The sequence below is a fragment of the Streptopelia decaocto genome (genome assembly GCF_964273445.1).
Source record: "Streptopelia decaocto genome assembly, chromosome: 1".
NCBI classification, from domain to species: Eukaryota; Metazoa; Chordata; class Aves; order Columbiformes; family Columbidae; genus Streptopelia; species Streptopelia decaocto.
This window is the reverse complement of record NC_138663.1, coordinates 41598068-41610559: the sequence shown is the minus strand read 5'-3', so window position 1 is coordinate 41610559 and position 12492 is coordinate 41598068. Positions and strand designations below refer to the sequence as shown.

The 12492-nt window shown below is 46.6% G+C and overlaps 1 protein-coding gene across 6 annotated transcripts in view; it reads left to right on the top strand.

The window, feature by feature from the left end:
• Window positions 1-6775: 6775 nt before the first annotated feature.
• Window positions 6776-12492, top strand: part of TCF20 (transcription factor 20) — a 130812-nt gene continuing 125095 nt past the window's right edge. For 4 of the 6 annotated variants that reach the window (XM_082061680.1, XM_082061679.1, XM_082061678.1 and 1 more), the window contains exon 1: window positions 6776-6979. The gene's annotated coding sequence lies outside the window, so the exon portion shown is untranslated. The remainder of the gene's footprint in view (window positions 6980-12492) is intronic. The other 2 variants (XM_082061682.1, XM_082061681.1) reach the window with 1 other exon arrangement.

Sequence of the window (12492 nt, the reverse complement as noted above, 5' to 3'; positions counted from 1 at the left end):
AATGTGGAAAAGCTAACATATGGGCTTCTTCAAAATGTTATGTCTTTTAATAACTAGTCAGGGCCTCTGGTTTCTATTCCATCTGAAAGATTTGTCTGGCTACAATTTTATGCAATGATATCTGAGCACTTCCAGGGGTAATAATTGTACCCAAAATACCTGTGCCACAGTGAGCTTCCCTCCCCTGTGAGGGAATTAGTGTAATAATGCCACTAACAGTGTTTTTGGCGTGGACATGTGCCATTAAAATGAAATATTTCAAATGTCCTTGCAACGCTCAGTATGACATTTCAGCTTCATACATGGAGAAATGGTGACTCAGGAAGTTAAACAATTTTTCCAAAATAGCAGATAGTCAGAGATAAAGTTGGGAACAAAATTCAGGTTCCTGTGTTATTTGTATTAGGTTGTCCAGGTAGGAGCCAGTAGCTGGGTGAGTAGGAGCTGTTGAGCTCCTTATAGTTTAGGAAAAAAAACCAAAGAAGTTTCTTCCTGAGTCACCAGCACCAGTTTCTGCAGAACTTCGCTTTTAATTTTTGACTTCTCATGCAGGTTTCGATCAGGCTCACATATGCCTGGCTGAGGTCTATTTGTTGAGGTAGCAGAGCTGCAGGAGAAGTTACTGCCTCTCTTTTATGGAAGTATCCACCATTTTGGCAATAAGGAAATCTCATAAGAGCCAAATTACCATGGAAAGCTAAATTATGTATGCAGTTCCCCAAATAAATGTTTATGCAGGGAATGTGATGAGCTGCTGCCCATCCACTCTATAAAGTCTTCCTGACTGCTGAAAAAGTTCCTGAGCTTGTCAAGAGGGTTTAGACAAAGAAGAGCACGCAGCAGAGTTGCAATGTCACTTTCCGCTCACAAGGAAAGGAGGTTAGGGAAGTCCCAACAGCTGGATGCTGGAGAAGAAGGAGGTGTAAGGAGAGGTGATAATGCTGATAATTACGTGAATGGAAATACTTGCCATTCTTTTTAATGTTTAAAGGAAACCACAGCGTTGAGGTGATGTAATTCCTGCTCGGTTGGGTTGTTTATTCAAGCAGGGCTGTGCTGCGCTAGCACATGGGGAAGGGAAAGTAAAACTTCAGCTTGGCTTTTGCTCCCTGGGGCTTTCTCTGCACTTTCAGGCTCACTTGGGTCAAGGCAAGGTGTGAATTCAACGTACAGCAGCTCTTCCAGCATGGCCCTCTGTACAGACCAGCCCTTTGCTAAGCAACATGTGAAACGCAGATGTGGGTTTTGAAAAAAAAAACATATGCAACAGTATAATAGAAGGAGCTGTAGCTCTTCTTTTCCTCCCCAAAAGATTTGAAATAATCTTGCCGTCCATAAAAATCAGGTTAGCTATTTTTGGTTCTTGCAGAGCTATAATGAATGCAGCATCTCTCATTTCCAGTCATGATAAGTCACTAGATATCAATTCGTAATTGCTTGATTAATCTTGAATTTTCAGAGCTGACAGTGCCTGTCCTAGCACTTAGACAAGAGCCACATTTACGGAGAAAGGAGAAAACACTTCCTTTTAATTTTTAATTTTTTTTTAACATAGCCTGCAAGGTAAGAGCATGAAATTACAGCGGGGTTTGTAGCATATGTTGTCCTGAGGAATATGGGCCATTAGGCAGAGTGCAAGTGAAACAGTCAGAAGCTCGTGATAAACTAGGGGGGGTGCGATGAATTAATTTTATCACATGCTTCAGCAACTCATTACAAGAGTATCTCAAACCCAAATGTTAGTACGTTTACATTTGCTGTATGGTTATGCATGTTAGGCCATGTTTTTTCATTTCAATAAATAAGAAGTTTCCTTCATGAAGATCATGACATTTCTATGTAGAGAAAGGCCATTTAAGGTCAACGGTTGTGAGGGAATATACCTTGGTGTGCTTTGTGTATGGTTGAACTTATAATTATCACTGCACACACCTCCCTGAGGGGTGTTGTTAAAATAATATTACCCGAAGAAGAAAAGGCATTCAACCCCTTTGTAGAACATTCATTACATTCTTTGGGCTTTTTTTTTTTCTTCCCCCTCCTCCCCCACCCCGAACAATGTGTATGTGGCACATTCAAGATGAGCAGCAACGTGATATATCAGTCATTGCTTGGGAGAAACATATAGTACTGTCAGGTCTCCTTTTCTGTATGACAGGCAGGCCAGAATACATGATGGCACAGAGTGATGTAACGGTGTTATGGGTACAAGTTGAAGTTAGCTTTCTCACTATGTTAGAAAAAGGACTTGTGTTGATCTTGTCCCTCTAACTAAGGAGTAAGAAAGCCTGATTTTTTCATTCCAATTAACTGCTGTATCTGGATGCCACAGACTTCTTGGGAGAGGTGAGTGCTGTCCAGAACATCTACTCAAGGGTCTGAATGTTATGGTGACTATTAAAACACAGGAGTGCTATCACTGCTGTCCTTACCAGATGATGAGCCAGTGATCTCTCAAGAAAATCCCAGTGGTAAAAGTGCAAAATTCTGAAAATTCCCTCCACACCCCGCCCCCCCCCCCCCAGCCCCTCTGAATACAGCGCTCCTCCATGGTTACCTGCTGGAACTAAGCATGGTTATTTTGGTCTACAAGCATCTCCAGTAATGGTGTAGAAAAGGAAGAGTTTCCACCATGTACTGAGCGGAGACCTATTTCTCTGCAGGTGTCTCACTCAGTGGGCAGTTAAATGTCCCCAAAGGTGTATTGTCCTCATTGAATCCCTTCCTGCACTCAGGGTTTCTTATGTGGTTTTTTGTGTGCTTTGCTCCTTCTAGTCTTGTGCGAATCAGGTGATAGGAACTCCTCTGGGATGCCATCTTGCAGTCTTGTAGATTAACATTTCCTTTGCTTAATTTAATTTACATTTATACCATTTATACTCCCCCAGACAACCCTAAACAGTCTTTCTTGCTCCCTGGTGTTTCTGCACCCCTGAAGTTCTCATACACAATTCCCGTGATGTTCTTCACAGTTGTTATTTGGCCAACCTACACACGCTGTAATCCCTTCCAGCTTTTTTATCATTTTATGTTCCTCTTTTCTCTTTTTTTTTATTTCCCTCCAAGTTGTTGACATCTAGCTAGCACCGAGTTGTCCAGAACTGAACATGTCTTCAAACTGCGGTCTCATCACTATATTAAAAATTGGGACTATTGCCTATATCTCTCAGAAGAGGTCTCTGGCTTTACAACCCCAAATTAAATTAACTGCATGATTTTTGCTGCCATATCACATTGCAAAAACATATTAAATCTGCTGTCTACTGTCTCCCTGAGGTCTTCTGGTATTTCTGCTTTCAGTGCTTGAGCACAGATGATTCCTCTCTTCACCTCAGATTCTATCTTTCAGTAGCTTGTATGCTGTACCTACTGCCTTTTTAGACACGTGGGATTGTTCAGCGTTCCTCTCTGAGGAAGAGCAGTGCAATTCTTTACACATAAGTAAATTCTATTTTTAGCATGAAATAGTCTGTCTCCACCATTTCACCTCCAGGCTGTCCTATAATAATCTGCCTCAGTGCAATTAAAAGGCATGTTACTTTTCCTGGTTTCCAGATTTTCTTATTTATAACTGTATAGAATGCTGGCCTGTATGTTAATAATCTGCAACAATCTGTTTGAACGTCACATACCAAGGTTCATGGGTTGAAACTCTTTTTCTGGAGAAAGGGAAATGCCGTTCCTTCCCTAGGAAGTTTCTGTCCCAAATGTCAAGAATATGGATTAGCTTTTATTTGGTGGGGAATGATATATTAAAATGTTGCTTTGTGCAGGAGACATCTTTCTATGGGTGGCTCAACGCTCTGAAATTAACTTCCCTGGGAAATAAGGCTTATCACAGAAATTGCCGTCATCCTCATTTTCTCTCGTATAAACACAGAGCAACAAGAAAAGAAGAAAGAGAAAAAAAATCAAGAAACCAAAACACTTTGCTCCATGCATCATTTTCTTCTTGACGAGAGAAGAAGAAAAACAAACCCTCGTTGTGACAGATGTTAGTCAGATCAGCTAATACAGTCCTAGAAGATACTTGGATATTAAGTTTATGAAAACAGTGTAAGAATCGATACAGAACAGAATGTTTTTTATCATATTCCATTTCACAGATAAGAGAATCTAGAAAAATTGGTTAAAGCAAGCAAGACATTAAAAGCGGTGGTGTAGTCGTGACGATCTAAAAATCCTAGGGAAGCAAGGTTTGTGGTGAAAGGTAGTATCTTTTATTAGATCAACCGATAGAGCTGGAAAAAGCAAATAAGCCTTTGAGCTCAGGGTCTGTCTGTCAGCTCTGACAGAAAGCAGCAAAATTCAAGCTAACTACAGGTTAGATGCAATTGCTCTTAGTTTAATCTAATTATATTAATTAATTTGACTACTTAAAAAAAAAAAAAAATGAGCACCTATGGAGCAGCAAGGGGTGTGAGCAGAAGTGACTGACAGCCCACTGGTTCTCTGCTGGACCACTAGCAAAAAAGGGTTGTTTGTGCTGGTGACAAAGGGAGAAGTCAGCAAGGGAGGCTGTAATGGGCTAGGAAGGACACGTCTCTGTTAAATTCATGAGCTTTATTATCTGGGGATTATAAATTTTAATTCCAAACTTCATCTTTTGGGAACATTTTATAGGTCTCCTTTGGGATAAGGATTGAGGGGTTCGAGTTGTTGCTGTCTGACAAATACTCTCCTAATGACGAGTATGTGTTTCTGTCCTTTGTTGGCTGGCTGTACGTGCTCGTTCTGAGATAGCAATTATTTAGTTTCATTCAAATGGTTTCTGCGGGGGTATCTTGTGTGCTGGATGAAGTGATGAACTGTAGAGATTTGGGACGAGTACACGCAGGAACAAAGAATTTTGGTGGTTTTGCTGTGGGAGGAAGGGCATTGATTATGCTGTCTGTGGAGCAGGACTGGCGTATTTCATATTTGATGTTCTGGCTGTATCTGGTTCTATTTCATGTGTTTTCATCTGCGGATTTGCTTCCTGTAATGAGCTGGGAAAGAGAGAGCCTGAAGGTTAGGAGAAGAGGCACTGGGAAAAAAAATCTTTCGGAGACAGTAATTTAAAAGATTATTTTATGTGTGGATTTTAACGTGGAATATTATCGCTACCAGGGGCACGTGGTTTCAGGAGAGAAATGCTACAGTAGAGACTCTAAAATAAAAAGCAGAATAACAAATTTGCAGAAAGCTAATGGGGTCAGAGATTTTGCCAGTCCCTGTTAATTTTGATTGCACTAGACAAACACAAAATAAACCTTGATCCCTTGAAAAGTGATTTTTAAAAGTTGCTGTTGTTGCTGTCCTATCCTCATTGTAGTGAATTCGTATCTATTTTGCTGGAAGAATGACCTTGCAGGATAAAGCAGAGCACCCAGTGCTCTCCTCAGAGCAGGTGCAACAATATCTGCAGGGCTGGCTGAATCTCACAGCTTCTCAATGCGTTTTGGATGGCTGTTGGTCTTACTGCATCCGCTTTATAGAGGAAGTTTTATGGTCTGTAGGTTCTTGTGTATGTGCTATAATAGCTTGCAGGGTGGCATTTTTTAGTGTCAATTGTGGTGTCCACAAAGCCAATGCCAGTGTAGGAGCAATCTTGGGACTGACTAGAGCAGCAGTGAAGCTGCTCATTGAATTTGCGGTTGTATTTGATGAAGGAGTCCGAGGTTTTCTGAGCTGTCCGCATTTCTGATGGAAATGTCATCTGTGTTTCCTATATATGGCCTGGCTTGGTGGTGTAATGTTTTTCAGACTTGGCTTGTGAAGAAAAAATGGCCTATTGGGTCATTAAAGAGCTGCAGAAAGGTGGTCTCTCTTTGCCCTCCACTTGCAGCTTGGCAAACAAAAGGAGATGACTAAATGCTGTCTGAAGAAGTGAGCTGGATGCTTGCTACATGATGTAGAAAATTTCACATGGTTCAAAAGAAGAAGACAAAGCATTAAAGAAAACCCCTTTGGACTGGAGCTGTGGGTTGGGAAGTGCCCAACCACAGGACCACTAAGTCATGGAGGATCCTTCTGGGGCAGCAACACCGTCTGCTTGTTGGAGCCAACAGTCTGTCTTAGGGTTTGTCTGTTCAGCACTCTTGGAGGCAGGATGCTGATCTGACTCAGCACTGCTATTTCTCTCATCTCTTCTAGAGAAAACAAGGGGTTTTCCTCTCTTTTATTGCGAGTCCCAACTAGAATGCACATAATTACGTTTTTATTTACTTTCCAGACTGCTGCGGCAGGCCCAGGCCTATGCATCAGGGCCCCAAGTGCGGCAACACCAGCCTCAAGAGGGGAACAAACCCACTGCTCCTCTAAGCTAAAGGAGGCCGGTGAAGACCCTGCCGACCTGACCCCGCCGTGGCCGTGGGGCGGCGAGCAGCCGTTCGTCTAGGGAAGCCGGCGCCTGCCCCACGGCCCACAGCGGCTCCCTCTGCCCCGCCGCCGCGGCAGCCAGGCACCGGAGCGGGGCCTGCCGGGCCACGGCACAGGCCGGTCCCACCAAGGCCCCGGGGGAGGGCGGCCTCCCGGCGCCACCTCCTCTCAGGAAACAGGGGCGAGAGCGGGAGCCGGCGAGAGCGCACGGCACACGACGGGGCGCGGGGCAGCGCCCTCGCCCGCCACCTCCCCCTCCAGGCAGCGCTGTGAGATGCCAGAGCCCTCCTCCGCGCCCGGCCCTGCCGAGGGAGCCCGCCCCGCCGGCGGCTCCTCCTCCTCCCCCGCCGCTCTGCCAGCAGCCAGTCGGGCCTGAGACCCGCGCCCGGCTGCGGGGCCTGCCCTGAGCGCCGGCGGAGGGCGGGCAGGGGCGAGGGGGGGAAGAGGGGAGGAAAAAAACCAAGGAGAAGCCCCGGATACCGAGCTCTGCCGCGTCACATGAGCTGACGGGATCCGTACCCGCTCCCCTCCGCGCAACAAAGAACCGGGAGCCCCTCTGCCCGCCGCGGGACGGGGCGGGACGGGGCTGCCATGGGATGCTGAGGGCGGGCCCTCGCAGGTAAGCGGCGGCCGTTACGGCGGTTGCCCGCCGCCTCACCTGGCGCGCGGGGCGGGGGTCTCACCCTGCGGGGGTGGCCCGTCCCCGTGGCGTGGGGGGGACACACTCGCACCCTCCTTTTCCCCTTCCCCGTGTTTGTTCTGAGGTGACTTTTTAATCTCTTGGCGGTTTGTTCCCTCCCCCCCCAGCGTGTGCGGTGTTTGCTGGGGGGTTTGTTTGTTTTAAGGGGGCCGTAACCCGAGCTCTGCCCGCGCCCCCTGGGGACGGGGCGCCGCGGGAGGCAGACCCAGCGTTCCTCCTCCTGTGAAGGGCAGGAGGGGCGCGGGGGCTCCGGTCCGGCAGCCGGGCCTGTCGGCGGCGGGGGAGCGCCGGTGCTTCCCGCAGGCTGCGGCTGCCCCCTCGCCTGGGTGTCCGTCCTGCGCCTTGTGCAGCTGTCCTTCATCTCCGATTCCTTCACGTTGTTTTGTTTTTGTGGTGAACGAACAGTTAAGGCCCTGCGGTTTTGTGTATTGCCTCTACCCTCTTCCTCCCCTCCACCCATCTTGCCCCTATCCATAGGAACCAACACGTCGTGACCTTTCTGGCTGTTAAAAAGAATATTAAGGTGATCTTTATTTTTGTCAAAGCGCCATCCAGTTTATGAGCTGCCTTTCCCCATCCGGATTACTGCTGGCGGTGCTGGCAGCCCCTTGCCCACCCGGGACTTGCCCACCGGGACCGTGGTTGGAAGTTGTTGACAGCGGCGGGGACAGCACGTGTGTCACACGCCCCTGGAGCCAGCGGCCTCACAGCCACCGAGGTTCATGGCTGGATACTCCCGGTGGGAGCCCGGGCAGCGGCGTGGAGAGACCCGCCACCTGGTGAAAAACACCCCAGCAAGGCTGGTGTCTGCAGCCTCTTCTGGTCCGGGAAGCGCTCTGCCGCCGTTTTGCTGCGTGTGGGTGCTGAGAGTGGCACAGTGAAGGGTGCCAGGGGGTCGAAGGTTAAGAGAAGTTCGTGGGTAGGAGAAGGGGGCACTGGGGGGGTGGGCTGGGGGCAAGAGGGGCAGGCAGGGAGCTAGGCTGGCCCCGGGGAAGGCTGGAGGTCAGGGAAGAGTGAGCAAGAGAGCACAGGTGATGGGAGCAGGGGGCTTGGCCCTGCAAGTGAGCGTTATCCCATCCTTGTGTGTACGTCACAGTGCGATGCTGCTGAAGGGAGCAGTTTTATGTGTGAAGAGTGGGTTTTTTTATTTTTAATTTTTATTTTTGGCCTGCAACCCTCTCTGTTGTGATATGAAAATAATTACTCCTGGGCACAGCTAGCATCTTCCTTCAAATGCCAAGCAGCTGCCTGGCTTGAGTCTTAACGCAGGCACCCGTTAACCCTGGGTCTGTCCAGCTGGGAGTGTCCCTGGGAAGGAGTCTTCCCCTGCATGGTTATCTTGGCTTGTGGGGACAGAGAAGAAACCACAGCTCCCTTTCAGAGGAAGATGCTAGGCTGGCCTTTATAAATGTGTCCAATCTTTTCTCTTTAAGTCAAAATTAAAAATCAGTAATGCTGCAAAGTGGGGAGGAACAAGCCACCCACTGCCCTCTGGCTGTCCAGTGCCTGTGAGGGTAATAACAGCCCATGTGGAGTCATCTGTGTTCAGATGGTGGGGCAGGACTGTGGTTCAATCAGCAGGAAGCGGATTGCATGCCAGGGAAGGCACTGAGGAGGGGGAAGCTGAGGGTGTGCAGCACCTTCCAGCTAAGCTAATGTATCCTGAGATGTTTCACAGGTCCTCTTGCTGCAGGCTTTGGTAAGGAAAGGGGTGCCTGAGCAAAGAGGTTGGGCAAATATTGCTGCAGCCTCAGCTGTTCAAAGATGATGAACTAGCCCACTCGTTCCACCCCCACCCCACCGTATTTAAGGAGTGGCATTGGGGTCCTCGTTGGTGTCCTTCAGGGTGAACCAGATTTGCAAGTTTATGCATATCTTCATGCAGACGTGGACCTGGAGTTTATTTTAATGAAAGCCATGAATTTTAGGTAGTGTGACTTCAGTTAAAGCAGTAGATGTTCCAAAATACGGGGCAAAACTGTGAAAGGAGGCAGTACTGATTTTAATTGCTCATTTTTTCCCAGCCCCTCTTTTTTTCCTAAGATTTCTGTCCTGACTCCTCTCCCTTTACGGAGTGTTTCTTGGTTTTGGTGGGGAATAGAAGAGAACTTGTTAATAGCCAGCTCACATTCTGTTGATTAGTGCTGAAAATATGACTGATTTTTTATGTAACTGGCTGTGTCATGAGGGCCTGGACTGGGACCCTGACAGTTTGTTTTGTGTGGGTCATTAGCTCCAGTGGAAGACTAATGACTGTGGCTGACAACTTGTATCTTCACAAAATAGGAGAAAAGGTTGGCTTTTCCCTGAGAGCGGACGGGAGGTTTGAAGTGAAAGTTAGTTAATCTGTCCCTTCCCTCCAAAAAAATGTACAGCACATTTTTGAAACTGAGTCATCAGGTACAATTTATGTCAAGTATTTTTAAGCTATGATGAATTTGATGCACTTTGGCCACATGCTCACTGGAAATCGTAAGACAAGTCTAGCTTAGATTTGCCCTGGCTGAGCTTGAGAAGGCAATGAGGGAGTTTCCTTGCTGTGGCTCTTTTAGATCCGAGCAGAGCACAAGCGTCTTAAAAGGGCCAGGACAACTGCTGTACAACACCCTCTCTGCAGAGGTGGTGTAGGAGTGACATAAACTGTCCAGCCCCATGTCTCTGAGCAGCCTTTGCTGATGGATGAGCTGGAAGCAGGAAGGGGTGGAATACTTTGATGGCTTGTGCTCTGGACAAACTGGGAAGAGAGCTTGCAAGGCTCTTGTGCATCAGCCAAGCTTGTGCCGAAGGCCGTGGCATCTCCTCCTGACAGACAGTGTTGTTTTTTGGCTCTCTCTGAGCTGTGCTTCTTGAGGGGTGTGCCACATGATTGGTGTGTGGGGGACAAATTCCCTTCGAAGTCATGGGAGTCATGACAGCGATGCATGGATTCAGGAATGATTATTAGTGTCTGATCACCTGGCCAGGACTGTGTAATGACGCTGAGTAAGAGATAAAAGGTTTTATATCCCGTATACTTGGTTCTTGCTTCAGAGTGAACCGCAAGGCTTTTGAAAACGTGTGCGTTTGAAGGCTCTCTGGTAACTGCAAATAGGTGCAAATGTTAATCACTTGAAACAAGTCCTTAAAAATAAGAACTGAGAGAGATGCAGGCCATAGGCAGGAAACTGAAAGAAGAGCTAATTGCTGAGTTTTTTGGTATATTTTTTAAATTGTGTTTAATCCTGCACGTATGATTTTGCAACTGACCCAGCAGCTCTAGCAGTTTATTCATTTATTTAAAACAGCTTTGTAGTTCACCTTGAAAACCACTTCCTGCCATATGGTTATATTATTTCCCTGTGCCACGTTTTTTGCTAATTATCAAGACCATTTGCTTTAAAATAGGTGTTTTTAATTTCACAGCCTTGCCTGCCTCTCCTGCTTGATCCTGCCCTGGAGTCAAGAGGCTATGTCTGTTCATTCTCCATGGCAACAGGCTGTGATTTACTTATTCCAATTTAATTAAAAAGCAGCTATCAAATTCTAGGCATCTTATATGTTCGTTATATTAGAAAAATATCAGTGGATCAGTCTCCACAACAGATCTGCCAGCCTCAAAAAGAAAATTCTCAGCCTGAGCCACTGGTTTCTTCCCATTTGGAAGAGTTCAGGGGAGGGAGGAGAGCTGTGGCCTGTCCTCAGGTGGAGCAGGTGGAGGTTGCTGGACTGGGGGTTTGGTTGGAGTTCAGTTCTAGACTCCTGTAGCATTGCTGACAACATTGGGGTGCCAGTTTAAACCACAGGACTACCTGTTCAAGCTCATTAGGTCGCCTTTCCCTTCCTGCTATTGTTGTGCAGCTTTTGGGAGGTTTCAGGGCTTGATGGTTTGGCATGAACACCCCAAATCTTGCCGGGAAAGGGGAGCGTGGGTTGTGTGCTCTGGGCATGGACACCTGCTTGCTGGGGCAGGCGTTTGCTGCAGTGGCTACATCTGCTGAGCCATTTTTGGGGCTAGCGGAAGGTTGCGATGCCATTGCAGGTTTGGGTGAACAGGGCACAAGTACCAGTGGCACAAACATCTGTACTTGCTGCAGTGGAAACGCAGAAAATCACAGTTCTGCTGGAAGTGTTGTTCTGTTTATCAGCTCTCCCCATGTGAGAGATTTTACAAGTCGAAATCCTTTGTATTGTGTTCGGTTTTTTGGTCCATCTTGAAGCCTGTGTGTTTGTTGATGCGTGCATGATACGGCTTTTGGTTTTAAGCTAGTTGCAGTGCAGAAGCCCACAACACCCTGTTGGTTTAAGCATGCCTGGTATTTGTATGCAGGCTAGAAATGAAGGCCTTAATCCTAAATTAGTTTTCCAAGCGCTGTGGTTGTACAAATACTAGTTTGTGTTAGTCAGGGGTAAGGGAATGTATGGGCAGTGACAGGTGGTTGTTGGCTGAAGAGGGGATGGTGCCAGGAGAGGATCTTGGGGATGGATGGAGGAACGTGGTGAATTTAGTGACCTACAGGTGTTAGGTTTGGTAGTAAATGGACAGAGTGGAACTAGTGTAATTAAGGAGCGCCAAAATGAACACTTCTTTTTGTCTTCATTAGCAACACCCCAATTCTTAATAGGATTATTTTTCCTTGAAGGGACTGCTCAGATGACTGAGCCTTTGGAGTACCTGTGTGCTGATGGTATTTTTTTCCTGGGAGAAGCTGGGCCTACTGAGTTGTGTAACTAGACTCAGGTGCTATTTCTGAGCTCTACTAATGTGTGGAAGAAGAAAAGTTGGCCGTGCATTTTTATTAAGCCTTAAGGAGCAGTTATCCTCAGAAGAGTGCCTGTACAAAACTGCACTTTTTTTTTTTTTTTTTTTTCCCCTTTAATGTTGCTACTCCTGCTGCTTTTTCAAAGTCACCGCTGGCAATTTTAACAACATATGTAGGTTTTTGCTCCTCCTAGCCAAGCCAAAGCCAGCGAGGCTGTGGCAGAAAACGTTGGACTCTCTCCTGACTTACTTAGCTTCATTGATTTAAATTATGTACAGGCTTTCTAGCTGCAGGTTCCTGGTGATCATGTAGCAAGTGGGAAGAGCCAGGCACCTCTGAGTCTGTGAGGTTAGCAGTTAAGCGTGGGTTTACTAGTAAAGTGAACATGTTTGGTCTATGGGATGCTGAGCTGTAAATCTGAAATCTTATTATGTTGTTCCTAATAAAAATAGAATAAACCCAAACAAAACCTCAAAGCAAACTTTTGTTTTTTACTGTATTTGAGCAGATACATTCAAGGAATTTATAACCAACTGGTAGTATCCTTAATTCTTTATTACTGGTTTTACTAGAGTACAGGCATGATCTGTATTCTTCAAGAGTTCATCTGTTCCTCTTGCTTATCCAGCTTTGAAGTAGACCTTGCTGATATTAATTTCTGTATAGCCTGTAACCTCATCTATAAAATGAAGG